The following is an 18830-nucleotide window of genomic DNA, read 5'->3' on the forward strand; positions in this document are numbered from 1 at the left end:
AGAACTGTGAACGGTGACAATGGTCACATTAATAACATGAATAAATCTTAATGAGTTGCAGAAGAATATGCATAATACGGGATCCCTGGGTGGCGCAGCGGTTTGGCGCCTGCCTTTGGCCCGGGGCGCGATCCTGGAGACCCGGGATTGAATCCCACGTCGGGCTCCCGGTGCATGGAACCTGCTTCTGTCTCTGACTGTGTCTCTGCCTCTCTCTCTCTCTCTCTCTCTCTCTCTATCATAAATAAATAAAAAAAAATTAAAAAAAATATGCATAATACGATTCCATTTATTTAATGTATAAAAATGTACAAAGTAAATGATATATTATTTTTTTGATACAAAACTTGAAGGAACAGCAGAGGGATAAAGACCCACAAAATTCAGGATAGCCATTGCAAGGGAGCAGGAAGCGGGTGGGACTGGAGGGCAACCAGGGAGTTTTGAAATACTGATAATACTACATTTTATAAATTGGGTGGCAGGCATGTAGCTATTTGTTGTGCCACGATACCATTTGCATCTTAAACAGGTAGGTGCTGTGTGTATCACACTGTATTTAACAGTTTTTGAAAAAGCAGATGTTCTCCATGATTTTTTAATCATTGTGCCAAGTATTAATAGCTTGGCACGCCGTAAAACCCTTCTACAACTATTTATAAAGGTTTTCATTTTTTAAGATAATTGTTTTCCAAAACTAAGGATTTCGTCCTACCTTTTGTCTCACACGTTCGATTTATTTTCGGCCAGTTAGTTGTTCTTGTTCTAGGCTGTGTATGCTAGGAAAAAAAAAAAAAAAAGTAAAACACCCTGAATAAATCTTAAAAAAAAAAATTTTTATTGTTTCATTAAGCTCATGCGGTTTTCTTTTTCTTGTTGTTACAAAAGCAATTGGAATCATAACTGAAGATCAGAAAATGTGGCCAAACAAAAATAGAAAAAAAGCCAACACTCAAAACCCACCATCCAGAGAGGCAAGCACCCCTGACCCTCCCTGACAAGCCCTTCAGACCCTTTTCCTCACCGGCTACCAGTTAACGTAGTTCTGGGAAGAGTGGTGTTTGGTTGCACGTGTTTTATGATCTAACATAACTCACGTAGTCAACGTAATTCGAAGTGCAGACCACTCTGGGCTGCCCTCGGTCTTTTTCCTCCGCATCCGAAGGGCCTCCCTCGTCTCCCCAGGGGGGGCCCACGAGAGCCGGGATGGAGAGTAGCTTGCGCTGGGAGCGTGGGTGCCCATCAGCTGGCCGTGCTTACCCGGGCTCTGTTCTGACTCGCTTGCTGGGGATGCAGCTGAGCCTCGGGATCCGTCTGGGCCCAGGGCAGAGATGCAGGACAAGGGGCTCATGCCCGGCGGTGCCACCCCACCGCAGCCCTCCGTTCACACGGGCGCTCCCTCCGTCTTCCCAGCCGAGTGCTCTACGATGCTCCACCGTGGCCTCACCTCGTTTGTCCTCCTCCTCTACGGCCTACGTGGGCAGGTGCCTCATCGTCCGATATCCAAAGTGTCTGTAACTTGAGCTCTCTAGGTAGCCACACCTGCCTTGAAGTGGAGAGACTCACTCCTGAGACCACCACGGGGCCCGGGACTCCGCAGCGGCTGACTTCCCTGGCAACATGGTACATGCTGTACCAGCAAGCATTCCCTAAGAGGGAGGTGAGAACACTGAAAAGAAAACCTCACCGCCTGGAGTTGCCCTTTATACTGATGATCCCAGAAGCTCTTGTTCAAGTCAAGGCTATCCCGGCGATGGGAGGGGCCAAGCAGCGGAGAACCTGCAGACGGGAGGGGCGCGCGGACCAGGGCACCACGTATTAAATCTCAACGAACTTTGAGCCATCACGTCACGTCTGTGCATTTTTATAAAATCTCTCCTGCGGCCATAAACAAGGTTGTAACTTATCTTGGTGGAGTAGGTCTTGGCTCCAAGAAGGTGCTACTACCCAAAGAGCGGGTGCTGGCTCCTGGTCCCCCGTCTTTTGAGCCCAGCGTGCCACTCTGCCGCTGTCCACCCTCCATGGCACCGCACGCTGGGGACACCTCCCTCTAACCAGGTACCCAAGACTTCTCACCTGGGACTCAGGGCTGGTGCAGTGGCAAGAGCAGGGACTGCACGACTTGGACACATCTTCACATCCTTCCAGGCACGAGCTCTTGACTTTGGGCTTATCGCTTAGCCTCTCGGAGTCTCTCATCTGGAACAGAAAGATCCAACGTCCACCTTGCCGGAACGTTGTGAAGAGGCACAGGATGATGTGCCAACATCACCTGGCCCCAAGGCTGGCTCCTGGTATGAGCTTAATGGTTGTCAGTTGTGCCATATATAGCCCCAGGGAAGACCCATCCAGGGTTTAATCGATAAATTGCACATTTTCACTGTGAATTTTTAAAACAGATTTTGATGCTACTGACCCATAGGTTCCTTCTCCAGCTTTAAGAGACATTTTCAAATTCTTGTTCTGTGGGGCCACTTCTCGGCACTTTGCATGATGCCCATGGCCTTCTAGCTCTTCCATGAAGCGTGAGCACAACCAGCACAGCGATCAGCACTCCCAGGGAGACACGTGGAGTGCTCCCCACTCGCGTCAGGGCTGGAGCCAGCCACGAGGAAGGCTTGGAGCCTCCGAGGTGTCGGCAGCCATGCTCGCACGGGACGCACACACGGGCTGCAGGTGACCTCCAATTGTGGGCGGGGCTATGAGGGGCTGCACCGGCCTTTAGTGACATGAACAAAGATGTCCCTCCAGCCTTTAATCTCCTTTGTGCTTGTGATCTGGGTTACTTCCCAGGCATTTGGTTGCTCTGACATCAGGGCAACTCTAAGACACAGAAAATCTGAAATTGCAACAAAGCCCTCGGGCTTCTCTTTCGTGCTCAAGGGGGATGAATCCTTGAACTGCGGGATACCGAGTCAGAGTCCCCCCCAGATCTCAGGGGAACCACTAAGGCCTGAGCTCTGAGGCCTACAATCTCTGAGCTCTGGCATCGCTTAATGGCCAATGTGCCAGTATTTTAGATCCTTCAATTTGCATCCAGCTTCATGTTTATAAAGCCCTTCCACCTGCACGTTTCATGTAATTTTATTCTGTGTTTTTTTTTTTAAGATTTTTGTAATGTATTTATTTGAGATAGAGCATAAGTGAGTGAGAGAGAGAGCACAAGCAGGGGGAGGCAGAGGGAGAGGGAGAAGCGGACTGCCCGCTGAGCAGGGAGCCGGATGTGGGACCTGATCCCAGGACCCTGAGATCTTGACCTGAGCTGAAGGCAGGTGCTTAACTGACTGAGCCCCTCAGGCGCCCCTGTTTCATATATTTTAATAACCGAATAAATTGATAATATTTCCCCAAAACTTCATCAGGAAGAAACCAGAGGCTCTAACTCCAATGCAAAGTCTTTCCCAGCAGATGGTAGTTCCGTCCCCCTGCGTCTGGTTCTGTCCTCCCGTCACCTGCCGGGCTGAGCGGCAAACCACCACCTTCAGGACGCCCACCCACACGTGCGCACAAGGTGTCACAGCCGCGGCCGACCTGCTAGGGCGGGAATGAACTAGTGATTGTCGAGGCAAGATGGTGAGAGCAGAAGCTCGATGCTGGGGTTCAGACCCAGTCCCCTCACCCCTGAGTCCGCCGAGTGACCTGGAGCAAGTCACTAATCCCATGTTTTAGTTTCCTTACCTGTAAAATGGAGATGATGGTGGAACTTGGGGATCCTGTAAACTGATGCATACAAATCACGTAGCTTAGTGCTTGTCATAGGGCTCAGACCCCATGAGCTCCCATCCCTAAACTGGCAAATCCATCTTCCATCCCAGGAACTGCGGACACCTGAGCTGCCCAGACACAAAAGACAAACGGAAGACCTCCTGCTCCCTCTGAGGTAGTATCCCACGCCCAGGAGGGATCACCTTCGTCTTTCTTACCTTGTAGACCCTCGGACAATTCATGGATGTGCATTTTAAAGAAAGTAGAGCTCAGAGCAGAGGCCGAAGGAGCATTTTCTACCAGGAACTCACTACCTCGAGCCCTGCAGCTGTTGCTCGCTCGCGGCTGAAGACCTTCTGCGCACACGGTAGTGACTTCAGGGTCTTGAGCTCCTCAGCACGGACGGCCAGGTCCTGCGAAACGGGAGTTCCTCGTGTTTGGCCTCCATCTCACCACGGGAGGGATCAGTCTGCAGGAGACACACCATCTACAGCGATCCCGGCACCGGGGCTGGGGGCTGGCACGAGGAGGGGCCGCGGAGCCTGAGCCGTGGAGCTCCGCACGCTCTCCAGCACCGTTGCAGCAGCCGTAGGTGTACTCGATTTTAAAATTGAGTGAAATCAAATAAAAGTAAGTGTATTTCCTCGGTCACACTAGCCGCCCTTCAAGAGCTGGCCAGATCTCTCCTCTCCTCTTGTTTTCGGCCCCGTGGGCCGCAGAGGGGCGAGGACTTCCACCCCGAGCGCCAGATGGGCGACATGAGAGCGAATTGTAGGTGGCGCTTCCTCTCCTCGGTACCAGTCCTCTCTGTCTCCTAAAGGCGCCTACACCGGCTCAAAAAAGTTGTGCAGGGCTTTCGGTCACCATCAAAGGAGCGATTTTGGAGCGTCACTAAGCAAAGGCTCTGACGAGGAATCCAATCTGGGTATTATTTCCACCCCGGGCTGGGTAAGAGATTGTCCCACTGTGTCCTGAATTCTCTTGTATGTTAAGCAGATCCAACAGGGAAAACCAACACAGTTTTTTGCATGTTAGTTTTATGAAGCCGCTCGCCTTTCTCCAAGCAGGACGTGGGATCTGTGTAATTCAGGGCATTTGATGCTAATGCTAGAGATGAAGATGGGAATTATGGGCTGAATGTCTGAAGATCTGAACAGCTCAGGAAGACAAGATACTAAGAACCACTCAGGAATGGGGCGGATGGGGCTGAGCCACAATGGCAGGGGGCCCGCTCCCAGAAAGTGGAACAGTCTGGTGTCGCGGGCACGGGAGTGAGCAGCAGAGCGCCCTGCACTGCAGCCCCCGGCTACAGGGGACCCTGGGGCACTCAAAATGTACAATAGAGGAAGCAAATTTTACGCTGTATTTAATTTTTAGATTATTTAAAATGTATTCATTAGGGAAATAAAGAAAACAAGCAGGGGAAGCAGCAGAGGGAGAGGGAAAAGCAGGCTCCCCGCGGAGCAGGGACCCTGACGTGGGGCTCGATCCCAGGACCCTGAGATCCCAGGACCTGAGCCAAAGGCAGACACTTCACCGACTGAGCCACACAGGTGCCTTACACTGTATTTAATTTTAACTTAAAAATTCATACTCCAGGGGATCCCTGGGTGGCACAGCGGTTTGGTGCCTGCCTTTGGCCCAGGGCGCGATCCTGGAGACCCGGGATCGAATCCCACATCGGGCTCCCGGTGCATGGAGCCTGCTTCTCCCTCTGCCTATGTCTCTGCCTCTCTCTCTCTCTCTCTCTCTCTCTCTGTGACTATCATAAAAATAAAATAAATAAAATAAAAATTCATACTCCAAATTGAACACCAATAAAAAATAAATTTATTGAAAAAAAAAACCTCATACTCAATTCGGTTACTGGAAAACTTTGGGTATGACTGAAATAACTTGAATATGTAAATCTACCTTTTCAACTATACATCTACTGAAATCTAAATACAGATTGAGTATTTCTGATTAAATTTTAGATCCAAGTTGAGATGTGCTCTAAGAGTAAAACACACATCATGCTTAGAAGGCTTGGTACCAAACTGTGAACTATCATATTAATAATTTTCATGTGGTTACATGTGAAGTATAAAATTTTTGATATATTGGGCTAAATCCAACACATTAAAATTGACTTCATTTATTTCTTTTTACATTTATTTGCTTATTTTTGAAGTATAGCTGACACACGACGCTACAGGGTCAGATGTACAACAGAGGGATAGCACATCTCTGTACCTTACGCTGTGCTCACCGCGAGTGTAGCTATACCATCCGTCACTAGACAAGGCTATTTATTATGGTACCATTGACTGTGCTCCCTGTGCTGTGCCTTTCATCCCCAGGGACTTCTTCACCCCGTAACTAGAAGCCTGTACCTTCCATTCCCCTTGAACCTTTTTGGCCCTCTTCCCACTCCCCTCCCCTCTGGCAACCACCCATTTGCCTTCTGTATTGAACGGTTTGTTTCTGCTTTTGGTTTTTTTTGTTGTTGTTTGTTTTGGTTTTGTTTTGTTTTTTAGGTTCCACATTTAAATGAAATCATACGGTATTTGTCTTTCTCTGTCTGACTTATTTCACTTAGCATAACACCCTCCAGGTATACATGGATGTCTCTTTTCACTTTTTAATGTAACTCCTGGAAGATTTAAAATTATATGTGGCTAACATTTCCATTGAACAGCACTTTTCTGGAGCACTTCTCTGGGCCATGTGGGTTCAAATTCCCTTTCTATCGATTTGTAGCTGTGAGATGGGCTCACATGGGAACTTTTGTGGAAATGGGCTAATAATGATGCCTGCTACGAAGAGCTGATGTGAGATGCAAGTGAATTAACACATGCACTTAGAATAGTTCATGACATGCAATGCGCTTATTATGTGGTAGCTATTATTACTATTATGTGTACAGTTGTCACGGCTGTAAGGGCAGAAAGACACTGGGAGGGGACTGTGAAATGCCATAAGAAAGAATATGCTTGGGATCCCTGGGTGGCGCAGCAGTTTAGCACCTGCCTTTGGCCCAGGGTGCGATCCTGGAGACCTGGGATCGAATCCCACGTCGGGCTCCCAGTGCATGGAGCCTGCTTCTCCCTCTGCCTGTGTCTCTGCCTCTCTCTGTCTCTGTGTGTGACTATCATAAATAAATAAAAATTTAAAAAAAAGAAAGAATATTCTTCTGTTCCTTGTGAAAGCCTCGCATAAAATGTCCTTTTGGATCTGGGTGGAAAATGCCCATGGCCTTGCTCCTTTAGTGTCCATCCTGCTGCATATTAGGACATCCTCTCACATGCTATGGGGCACGACATTCTCTGTCTCCTGTATACTTTCCCAAAGATCCCAAAGGCACAACTAATGAAAGGGTATCCTGATATAATTTAGAAAAGGACACCAGAAGCAGTGTGGCACTAAACCAGGGGTGTGGAGTCACTTTGTCCCTTAACCACTCTGCCATTTAACTAGCCGTATATCTTGCAGAAAGTCATTATTCTCTCTGGGTTATGTTTCCTCATAGACTAAATAGGGATAATAGAAAGTGCTGCTATAAGGATTAAATACGATAGTGGGGTTGAGAGAGCTCCACAAACCACACAGCATGATGCCAACATTGATGCTTTTTTTTTTACTTTTAGAACCGTTTCTGCTGGTTTAGCCTGTCTTTTAGATAAAATAGAGAGTTGCTTCTGTGGGATTATTTCTAAGTGATTCTAAAGACCTGCCTCTCTTTCAAATTTCCCTTAAACCCGTGTGATAAAATGATCAAGTCCTAGGCCATAAAAAGTTCCAATGTCTCTCTGGGAAATAAAAATGAAAAAGATACCCAGTTTAGGGATTAACTAGTGAGTCATCATCAGCTAGAAACACCTTGGGTCTTTACGGCCAACCAGTCACCGGGCGAGTCTCTGGGGAAATGGAACTTAAGTTTTCATTCATTCTTTCACTCATTCATTCAACCAAGGTGTAGGGATGGTTACTGCGTGAGTCACTCTGGGCTCTTCTACTATATCAGGGACCAGAAAACAAAACAAAACAAAACAAAAAAAACACACAAGGTCCCTGTCCTGCAGAGCACACGTTCTAGTAGGAAGAGGAATAATAAACACGGTGTACTGGGAAGGCTATAGTGAGCTACCGAGGGAAGAAACGCCGCAGCGGCGACGCACGAGGGAGGGAGGGCCGCAACATTGAATTGGGCGGTCAGCCTATGTCTCCCTGAGAAGGCGGCAGTTCAGCAAAGCCTTGAAGGAATCGATCCTGCAGATATCCATGGAAGAGTGTTCCAGAAATAGCAGCAGCTCATGTGAAGGCTCCGGGGGCAGGAGCACGCCCGGGCGCTCAAGGGACAGTGGGGAGGCGCAGTGTGGCTGCAGCCCGGCAAGGGGAGACGACGGGAGGTCAGAGCCATGAAGCGGGAGGGGTGGCCAGAGACATCCTATACTGTCCGGACGGGACCCACTTCGGAGTGAAAAAGGGGCTTCAATGATCACACCGGGGTGACAGTCACCAGCCAGGCAAAGCAGGGTACCTGGGGCCCTGCTGAGAAGCCGTGTCTGGCCTCTGGCTTTTCCCTTAAAGCAAAAAGGAAGCCACTTGTAGAGCAAGGTCTCCCCATGCTCAGCAATCATAGCAAGTGGTCAGGAAAGTCCCCGGGTCGAGGGCAGAGGCGGGAAGGCAGTGCGCCCACGGGCTGACCTGGGTAGACTTCACACCCTTTAAAAAGTCTTAAAAAATGGGTAGCCCGGGTGGCTCAGCGGTTTAGCGCAGCCTTCAGCCTGGGGCATGATCCTGGAGTCCCGAGATTGAGTCCTGCGTCAGGCTCCCCGCATGGAGCCTGCTTCTCCCTCTGCCTGTGTCTCTGCCTCTCTCTGTCTCTCATGAATAAATAAATAAAATCTTAAAAAAAAAAAAGTCTTAAAAAATGTATTGTTCCGGGACGCCTGGGTGGCTCAGCTGTGGAGCACCCGCCTTCGGCCCAGGGCGTGACCCCGGGACAGCAGCAACATTGCTAAGTCCCGGGACAGGGCCGAGCGGTAAGCGGCCCAATGGACAGAGGCGGCAGCGGTGGCACCAGGCCAAGGCGGTGCTGCCTTCAGTCTCCACCTGACGTTGGAGCAAGACTCCTTGGGACTCCGCCGGGGACAGCTCACCCAACGAAGCCCTCGGGGGCAAGAGGCCGAGCTGCCACAAAACTGTCAGGCACCGTTTATTCACGCCAGGCCCCAGTTCTACAATCCTCCTGCCCCTCCTGCTGTGCCCTTGGTCCCAGGTCCATGGGCCTCAAAGTAGCATTAAAAAAATTAAAAAAAAAAAAAAATTTAAAAACTACCCAAAGGCCCCGATGCAGCTGGAACAGAAAACATCCGAAAAAAAAAACAAAAAACAAAAAAAAAAAAACAAAAAAAAAAAAAAACAAAAAAACAAAAACAACAAAAAACAACCCAATCCACAACTCCTATAGTCGGCCCCCTGCCGGAGTGTGGGAGCCCGACGGAAACACCGCTGGTGTCTCCCACCCACACCTGTCACCTATAATCAACAACGTTTGGAAGATATTTTGTCCCTCCCCCGATCCCTGCCCCTTCGGAGTCCAGAAGCGGGGTCTGCACCAAACAGAAACCTGAACCCAAACCCTCCGCTGCACGTGTGTTGATATTTTAGTGGCCAAGATGTCATGCATTAGCATCCTCCTCCTCCCTACGTGTGCTCAGGAGTTACTGGGTCTGGGAGGCGACGGGAGATTGTGGGGTGAAAGCGACGGTGCTGGGTCCCCACGCGTGGGGATGGCACAGCCTCACCCAGCCTCAGCCAGCGCTCTGGCCACAGCCCTTTAGGGCCCGGCGGCCTTCCTGGGATCCAGCGCGCAGCACCTATGAGAGGCACACAGGACGCCTGACGCCGGCACGATGTCCTGGGTCAATCATAGCTCAATTCCAAACATTAAAAAAAATAAAATCAGGAGGACGAGACTCATCGTAGAAGAAGCCCCCCGAGTTGACCCTAGCTCATGCCAGCGACCACAGCCGGATGCTGTAGGATCGGACGCACTCGTGTGCTTTGGGCGTCAGGTCAGACGTGTGGTTAGGCCACCAGCAGAGCAGATGCGGAGTGAGGGCGAGGGCAGGTCAGGCCTCCTCTGGGAGGCGCTGGGTGTGGACAGGGCGCTTCTTTTTTCATCAAAATTAAAACCACCCAGCATGAGGCCTAATAAAATACAGTTCTTCCTCAACTTCCCGTGGTGCTATGTCCTATAAACCCAGTGTAAATTGAAAATGCCCAGGGAATCCTGGGGTGGCTCAGGAGTTGAGCATCGGCCTGCACCCCAGGGCGTGACCCCGGGGTCTCAGGATCGAGTCCCACGTCGGGCTCCCTGCGTGGAGCCTGCTTCTCCCTCTGCCTGTGTCTGCCTCTCTCTCTGTGTCTCTCTAGAATAAATAAATAAAATATTTAAAAAAATAAAAGAAAACGTCCTAAGTAGAAAATGCATTCGCTGCACCCAATCTAGGGGACGTCGCAGCTCTGCGGTGCCTCTGAGTGCTCACAACACTTCCTGGAGCCCACTCTTGGACAGAATCGTCCACCACGAAGCCCCTTTTACAACAACGTGCAAAATAGTTTGCGTGACTTACTGGATGCTGTGCTGGAGGCGAGAAACGGGGACAGGATGGTGGCCTCAGGTGAGCTGTTTGCTGAGCCGGCCATCACGCGGCACCGCGGCCCGCATCTCCAGCACATCGCTGACCCGGGAAAGACCCAAACGCAAAACTCAAAGTAGAGTTTCCATTCAATGTGCACCTCTTTGTACCATCAGGAAGTCAAGAAACGTTATAAATCAAACCCCTGGGGGCTGGGGCCATCCATACATCGTAGAACAAGAGGGAACTTGGCAAAAAAAAAAAAAAAAAAAGAAGAGGGAACTTGGCATCGTTTGGAACTAGACACAGGTGGCGGCTGCACAGCACCACGAATATGCGACACACTCTAGAATCGCTTGAAAACGGCTAATTTTATGGTGTGTGGATGTCACCTCGATTTACAAACGACAAAGGACTTGTTGATAATGATTTGCGCAGAAGAAGGGCTGCGTCGGGAAACAACCGACTTGGACTTTAGGAAAATGACATGACCTCACCGACGGAGTAAGCAGGGATCCAGGTAAAAACGTGGATTTTGATCCTCGGAAAACATTTTTTTTTTTTTTATTATTCACAAGAGACATAGAGGGAGAAGCAGACTCCATGCAGGGAGCTGACGCGGGACTTGATCCCGACACCCCAGGATCACGCCCTGGGCTGAAGGCGGTGCTAAACCGCTGAGCCCCCCAGGGGTCCCTTGGAAAAGATTTTTTAGAACCTGAACTAGAAAGTAGGATGTGAAAACCAATAGTTGCACCGAATGCAAATACATCAATTATTCGCATCCGCGTGAACTGACCGTGGCAGCCACAGGACAAGGTCGGTGGGTGCAGCACCACCCAGCTCGGAGGCTGCTCGCAGAGGGACACAGCGAGGGCCCCGGACCCTGAACTGCGGAGGGCAAGCAGTGGGAGGCGACACCCCAGCGCGGCTGGCCTGGCCCCGGGCACGGCACCTGCTCCTGTGCAGAGGCCCCGCGCCACAACCAAAGGCCAACGTCAGCGAGCAGCCCAACCGCCCTGAGCTCAGATGCACATGAGGAATTGGACTCAGCAGGTCCACACCGACGGCGACCGACCCGCAGGAAACACGGATAGAGACCCGGGAGAGGGGGAGAGCTGCCCAGTGCTCTCTGGGAATGGTCCTTCGGGTACCCCGGGACACCCGGCGAGGCGCAGGACGCTCGGCCACTCCATCAAGGCTTCCTCCGGCCACGGCTGGAGACATTCTTTACCTTCTCGGTGGGGCCTCAGGGGTGTCTCGGCGAACAGTAACGGACGGTGATCCCGTGGACCTAACTTGTTCCCCGAACTCTGGGGAATTCCACTGAAAAACGGGGTCCCATCTTCACCGGACGGACCTAAGATTCCTGCCATCAAACAGGCCACAGAAAACGGCACCTGAAACGTGTAAATAGAAAGCATTTAAAAACACAGATCTCAATCAATCAATCAATCAATCAATAAATAAATCACCTATTTCCTCCAGTTCCCTGCTGAGCGGGGAGTCTGTGTGTCCCTCTGCCCCCCCCCCACAGCTCGTGTTCTCTCTCTCTCTCTCTCTCTCGTAAATACATAAAATCTTTTATTGTTTTAATAAAATCTTTTTGAAAAAACAAAAATAAATAAAAATAAAAAACAAAAAAGGCCTACTTCTTGCGTGTCTGAGTTTGGGAAGTGAGAGTCCATCTGCTGGGTATTTTTTTTTTTTATTTTAATTGCAGGAATAATGGATAGCACAGTTTCGCGCTCTGATGCCAACCTCATAATAATTTTGTCAGGCCATCGTGCTTGTCTCCTTCCTTGGAACAACTTCCCAGACCTTGAGCTTCTCCTTCCTCCAGCCAGACATCAAAAGCCTCTAAATATAAGCTCGGGGATCCCTGGGTGGCCCAGCGGTTTAGCGCCTGCCTTTGGGCCCAGGGTGTGATCCCAGTTTGGGGATCGAGTCCCGCGTTGGGCTCCCTGCATGGAGCCTGCTTCTCCCTCTGCCTGTGTCTCTGCCTCTCTGTGTGTGTGTCTCATGAATAAATAAAATATTTTTTAAAAATAAATAAATAAAAAATAAATAAATATAAGCTCATGCCAATAAGACACCTGCAGACCGGCACACCCAGAAAAATCAGAATTCCCTTTTTAGGCTCCGTCTGGGTCAACGTCCTGCTCGACATATTCTGATTCCCACCCCAGCTACGTGCATTTCCCTTGTGAAGGTCTCCGTTGCAGTAAAACCAAAGGTGGCACCGATTTGCCCAGTCAACTGAAGGTTTAAGGTCAAACTATCCCCGGCTTTTCCTTTTCTGGAATAGAGTCAATACCAGCTCTTCCTCCCAGCACGGAAACCCATAACTCGTTTTCTGAGCGGCAACTGGTTCCCCAGAGCCTTTTCCAGAAACCTGCACACAGGCCTGACCCCGCCTGGGACCATTCAGGAGGACTGTTTGTCGGCGTGGGGCAGGAAGACATTGTAGGTAAAGCTCTGCATGTCTTAGCGATGGGACGCGACATAGGAAGGTTCTGGAAGCCAAGGACAAGGCGCGACCTGCTCGTGTCGCTTGGAGACGCGACCAACTCCCGCGGGGTCCCCGGGTGCTAAGCCGGGCCTGGCTAACGCTGGGTTTCAGGGTTCCGTGCCCCTCAGGCCCCAAGCCTTCCTTCCCCTTCTTCGGGGAAGCCTGAACTGCTTTTCTCCTACGAACTTGAGGCTTCAGCCAAAGATATTCTAGGTTTAGGGAAATGAAAGCGAAGCACTCTCGCTTCGTCTCCTTTCCCCAGTTTCAAGGGAGTTCATGCCCAGAGGAGTGGTTTTCCAAGTAAGGTCCCCGGCCCAGCACTGTCGGCATCCCCCGGAAACTTCCTAGAAGTGCAACCCCCAGGCCTAGTAAATCCCGAGCTCTTGGCCCCCTCCCCGGCAAGCTGTCGCCACGCGTCACGTCTGAAAACCACCCCTCGGAACCTTCCAGTGTGTCTGCCGTGTGGACCAATAAATTCCTGCGGCTTGGAGGGAGGTCCAGGCTGCAGTCGTGGTTCCCCCGGGGAGCAGCGAGTGAGCTGGGGAGACCCGCCGGGACACAGGGCAGCGGAGTGGCTGGAAGAGATGCTGGTAACACTGGTTCCCTCCCGCGTTAGCACGACGGGAGGCCGTCCGGCTGCCCCGGGCCGGGCCCTTAGGACACTGAGGACATCTCCCAGCCCCAGGGCAGGAGAAAAAGGAGCGATGCTTCATTCCTCCTGGAAGCAGCCCCCCCGCCAAGGCAGGGCCTGCATGTGATGCCGCCCAGCATGGTGTCAGCCCGGGTACGGGGTCCAAGACGATCGGACAGACGGCGTAAGGGATAAAAACCCATGCCAGTAGCTCACAGGGAAGGGAAGACCTACAGATTGGCTCCCATCCATTTGTCTGTGTATTTGCTCGACAGACATTTGTGGAGCGTCCCTGTGCTCAGGCTCATTTTTGTTAAGTAGCCAACCCGCTGCCAAAGCCTCCGGAACGCGCCACTTCTTGAGGAATGTCTTGGAAGGATCTATGGTTCCCGTAGGTAGTGCGGAGCCGGCCGTTTTTGAGCAACGCCCCTGATAGAGTTCTACCAACTGCAATGAATGCAAAAGGGTAGAGAGCTTGGCTATGCCCCGGACACTGAGGACCAGCCCTTAGACTGTCACACCACTGTGGGTCTAGACCTCTGGGCCACCCATCACTCCCATGACCCGGAATTCAAATCCCTGCAAGAAAAGAGCTCATCATAGGTGGCAGGAACCGGGGTTTTCTTGGCCACTACAGTGACCATACCTTAGGATCAGTCCCGCAAACCTCCTCAAGGTGGGGTCTCTGTGCAAATGGAAACCAAGCAGTGATTTCCCTCATCCTGGGTAAATGACCCCAGCGAAACCAAATGAAGGATGTTTGAGGGCAGCGGTTTCCCGGTCAGCATTTTCCTGGAACGGGATGGTCCCCGCTCTACGGTGTGACTTCCGTCTCTAGGAATCAGTGAGGCCATGCTGTGCTGGGGCAGGCTAAGATGTGGGCAAGAGAAGGTTTCCTGGGGGAAAAGCCGACTCAGCAGCAGCTGAGTTTTTGGGTGAAGCTGATGTTTCTAAAGGGAATCTGTCAATGGGCAAGCAGCTGGCTAGTGGGGTATGATCTTCCACCAATGTCCTCACCCCCAAAATGGGTTACATCCCTCCTAGCCTCGGGGATGACCCCTGAATTCAGAAGACTCACTGTCTTCCATCGTGAAGATAATCCTATTTGGAGAGCATATGATCCTGAAGTCAGACCTTCGGCCTCTCATAAGGGGTGGGGGGGTGTTCTCCAGGATTTGTGCGGGGTTCGTGCCGCACTAACTGGCCCAGAACCTACACAAACCGACGACTGCGTGGGGCAGGGTCTGATAGGTCTTCTGCACAGCACCCACTCTCCTGGATTAGGAAGCGCCATATTTCCTGAAAATGTCTGGAAGCCTTTGCCTACCTACTGGCCACCCTCCCAGCTGCTGGTTGGCTCCTTTTGAGCACCACAAACCCTCAGCCTTGCAGCTGCAAAACTCTGTGACGCCTGAGAAGAGTGAGCACGTGTCGTCGTAACACGAGGCTCTAACAACACGGGCAGAGGTTGAACCTCCGTCCTTCTCTTTCATGAGGAGCAACAGAGATCCCAACAGGATAGTTCGGGGCACACTAACGTGTATTACGATCGAAAATTCTTATCCATATATATCCCAGAATAGGCAAATCCCCGTCCTTCTGGTTCCAGAGTGAAATTCCATGCATATTGAAGGGCGCGGTTGCAATCTGATGAAGTAGCCCTGCATCCTGCTATGGCACCTCCACCCAGGTTGGCTACTTGGTTAACACCCAGATACGGGTTAGACAGGTGGGGGGGGGGCTGCCCGGGGCGGCAGGCAGTGCTATGGGAGCACAGTTAGGTGCTAGGGGCTTCCTACAGTGCCGGAGCCCAGCCCGAATGGCCAGCGCAGTGGGAAGCCAATGGTACATCAACGACCACGCACAGTGCTACGAGGGCGACCTCACAGGGATGACCCCCGTAGGGTGTGCATGCGCTCGGTAGGTGCTTCCAACGGTTGGAAATCCAACTCAACATGGATCTATACTTGTGAACCAGTATCTAAAACCCAGGGCCTTAGGAAGTTGTTAAGGAAGGAGCCATGGAAAAAAAATTAAAAAAAAAAAAAAAAAGGAAGGAGCCATGGGCAGACCCGAACCTGACCATTTATCTGATTACCTCTCAGGAGCAGAGCATGTCTTACTTCGGGTGCACTTTAGGAGTCGCCAGGCTCTAAGAGGCCCTGAGGCCAGCCTGGACAGCGCCTAAGGGCAACCCCTGCCCCCTCCCCTACAACTGCACTGAGTCCCCGTTCCCTTCCCCTGACTCATCCCTGCTAGGGGTGCAAGTGAGGAGGCGTGGAGGGTGTAGCCTTGAGGATTAGCGTGCACCCAGGTTGATGGGGACAAAGATAACCTTCCCCGGGTCATGCATCAGCCCATTTGCCCTACACAGAGAAAAAAAACTCAGGGTGGGAGAGGTACTGAGTATTTCCTTTAAGTGAGAGAGACATGAGTACCTAAAACCAGAAAATTGGTTTTGACTATCAGGTTGCTTTTGTGTGTGTGTGTGTGTGTGTGTGTGTGAGAGAGAGAGAGACTTTAGCAGGAGTGGTTTCAGGAATGAACAAGAATGATGCATAAGTAGCCGGAAAAATGGCAATACTGTAGTTAACGGAAATTTTGCATGAAGGAAGAGCAGAGGTAGGTCAATAACACAGCTGTGGAGCCTCAGGAGGTGACCAAGAAAGGTAAATTATTTTAAAAATGGAGGTGACGGACGGGAGAGCGAGTGTGCAAGTGTGTGTGTGTGCGTGTGTCTGTACGTGGGCGTGTGAATGTGTGTGTAGGAGTGTGTGAGGGTGCACGTGAGTGTGTGTAGGGTCCGTGCATGTGCATGAGTGTGTGCTGAGCTGAAGGCTGAGAGTCAGGAGACCGCAGAGGCGGAGGGTGACGGGGGCCAGACCCGACCCTGACGCCATCCCGGAAGGCCATGCTCTGGAGCAACGGTGAAATTCAACTCAAAGAAGAGAAGCACCTCATCCAATGAGGCGGAATAGGTTGGAAATGCAGGAAAAATCCTAACATGCCAAGTTCAAGTGCATGCATCTTGCGTAGAATGTTCTTCTTTCCAAAACCAAGAAGCACCAGGCAATTTAGTGAGATAGAGTTTCTCCAGTTGGGCCGTAAGTCAAGTTAAGTGTGATTATTGATCTCTCTCTCTCCCTAATCAATAGATAGCTCTTGGGAAAGGGAAAAAGATGCAGGATTCAGAAGGCCAAGAGCAACCGTTCGGGCCCAGAACCCCTGAAATGAAACAGCCCGGAAGCACAGCTTTGTAGTGATCCCAAGCTAAGGATGTCTCTTTTTTGTATTTTCTAAAGGATTATGAATCTGATCTGCGCAGAGATTTGTGATCCACAGAAGGGGCCACAAAACCTAAAACATTTATATCAGACCCTCTGCCCAAAGCGGCCGCCAGCCCGGCCCAGACCCTGCACAACTTCCCCGCTCACCTGCGGCCGTCCTCGGTAAAGTTTAATTTTCTGAGATTCCCTCGTCAGTTTTAAAGCAGAGGATATGGGATCACAAGAATCCCTTAATACTTTTCTTCCTGTGGCCCGACCCTTAAGAGAAGAGTTTAGGATTTCTTTTCATTTCCTCTTGTGACTCGGGGCGGTGGGGGGGGTGGCCATGAAGAAGAGGGCCTTGATCTTCACGCCCCCCCCATATCCGGGGTCAGCTGGGGGACGGGGCGGGAAGGCTGCACGGGAGGAAGGTCCGAATCACGCCTCGTCCAGGTGCACCCGGGTGGGGGCAGCGGGAGCCGGAGCCTCAGCAGCAGGGAGCCCATGTGCACGCTTCCCCCCACGGCTGAGGGATGTGGCCGCGCTCTGCCCTGATCCCTCGACTGACTGCTTCCCTGACACCAGCGTCGGAGCGGGAGCCCGCATCGGGAGCCGACGACAGAGGGCCCGCGTCCACGGAGGCAGCCTTGCGGCCAAGGCCATCTCGTCATGGGCACGTGCCAGCCTGGAGCCGCGAGCTTAGCAGACAGACCGAGCGGCGCTGGCATCGGGATGTCAAGGGGGAGAGCCCGTGTGGCTGGCCGCGTCGCTCTGACCAGGAGGTAAGGGGCCGTGCAGTGGTGGCCACGGTGACGTCAGCAGTTACCCCAACGGCTGTGTTTAGTCTCAAGCCCTTGCTGCCGGCCGCGGGGTCGGAAGGACGGGGCCACAGAGGTCGGGGGCAGGAGCGCGGGTCAATCAGACGGCGAGGGCTCCGGCCTCCGCCCCCCGCCAGCTGCCTGACTCTGGGCACCCTGAATCTAGTTACCCACCCCTGCACCCAGCCCTGCACCCAGCCCTCACCCAGCCCTGACCTCACCCCTGCGCCCAGCCCTGCACCCAGCCCTGACCTCACCCCTGCACCCAGCCCTGCACCCAGCCCTGACCTCGTCCCCTCTCCTCAGTGAGAACCATCCCTACGTTTCGGGGCCTCAGGAGGGGCCGAGGCTCTTTCCCGGCCCCATAGGTACACAGGTGCCCGGCGCTGGGACTCCAGGGAGCGCAGTGGCCCGAGCGTCGGGGGGCACACCCGCTGCCACCTACCCCACGCTTCAGTGTCCTCCGAAGCTGGCAGCTCTCCCGTCAGTCCCACGGCGGCTCTGGGGACCCCCGGCCGCGGAAACCCTCCGTCTGGGCCAGGAGCTTAGCAGACGGGGTGGCCATGAAGAAGAGCGCCTTGATCTTCACGCCCCCCCCCATATCTAGGGTCCGCTGGGGGACGGGGCGGGAAGGCTGCACGGGAGGAAGGTCTGAATCACGCCTCGTCCGGGTGCACCCGGGTGGCGGCAGCGGGAGCCGGAGCCTCAGCAGCAGGGAGCCCTGGGCTCCCCGGGCACACGGGCGAAACGTGTGCAGGTCAACCTCCTCCGCTCTCGGGGAGGCAGGCGTCGCATACCCCCCAACGCCCGCTGCCTCCCGTGCCCCTGACGTCGCGCCTCCGTCCTTGCCCACGTTCTCAGCCCCCAGGCAGCCCCCCAACACCTCCACGTGGACCAGAGCCTCTCGTCTGAGAACAGGAGCTGCTGACGGAAGAAACAGAACAACGAGGAAGGGGCACCTGGGGGGGTCAGTGGTTGAGTGTCTGCCTTCGGCTCAGGGCGTGACCCCAGGTCCTCCCACTGCCCACCCGTGCCTCAGTTTCCCCAGCTCAAACAGCGGGATCCTAATAGAGTTCATCTCTCAGAGAGGCTGCGTAAGCGAGACGATGCTCGGGGAGCAGTTCGTGCGTGAGGAGGACGTGCACCCCCCATACCTCTTACCCCTTCCGGGCGGGTCCTATCCATGCTCTCCGTCCCGGCCCCGGGTCCGCTCACTTCCCCGCAGCTCCACTGCCCTAACGTAAGGCAGGAGCGCGTCATGCGTGCCCT

General features: G+C 52.5%; 1 long non-coding RNA gene across 2 annotated transcripts in view; it reads right to left on the minus strand.

Annotated features, from left to right (window-relative positions):
- Positions 1-589: 589 nt before the first annotated feature.
- LOC140626809 (uncharacterized) overlaps positions 590-18830 on the minus strand; it is a 28463-nt gene continuing 10222 nt past the window's right edge. Inside the window, exons 3-5 of one of the 2 annotated variants that reach the window (XR_012025811.1) lie at positions 11569-11734; positions 3679-4118; positions 791-2199 (exon numbers count right to left, since the gene is read on the minus strand). This is a non-coding gene — a long non-coding RNA (uncharacterized lncRNA). The other variant, XR_012025812.1, reaches the window with a different exon arrangement.

This window comes from Canis lupus, chromosome 38 (genome assembly GCF_048164855.1).
Source record: "Canis lupus baileyi chromosome 38, mCanLup2.hap1, whole genome shotgun sequence".
In the NCBI taxonomy this organism is placed as follows: Eukaryota; Metazoa; Chordata; class Mammalia; order Carnivora; family Canidae; genus Canis; species Canis lupus.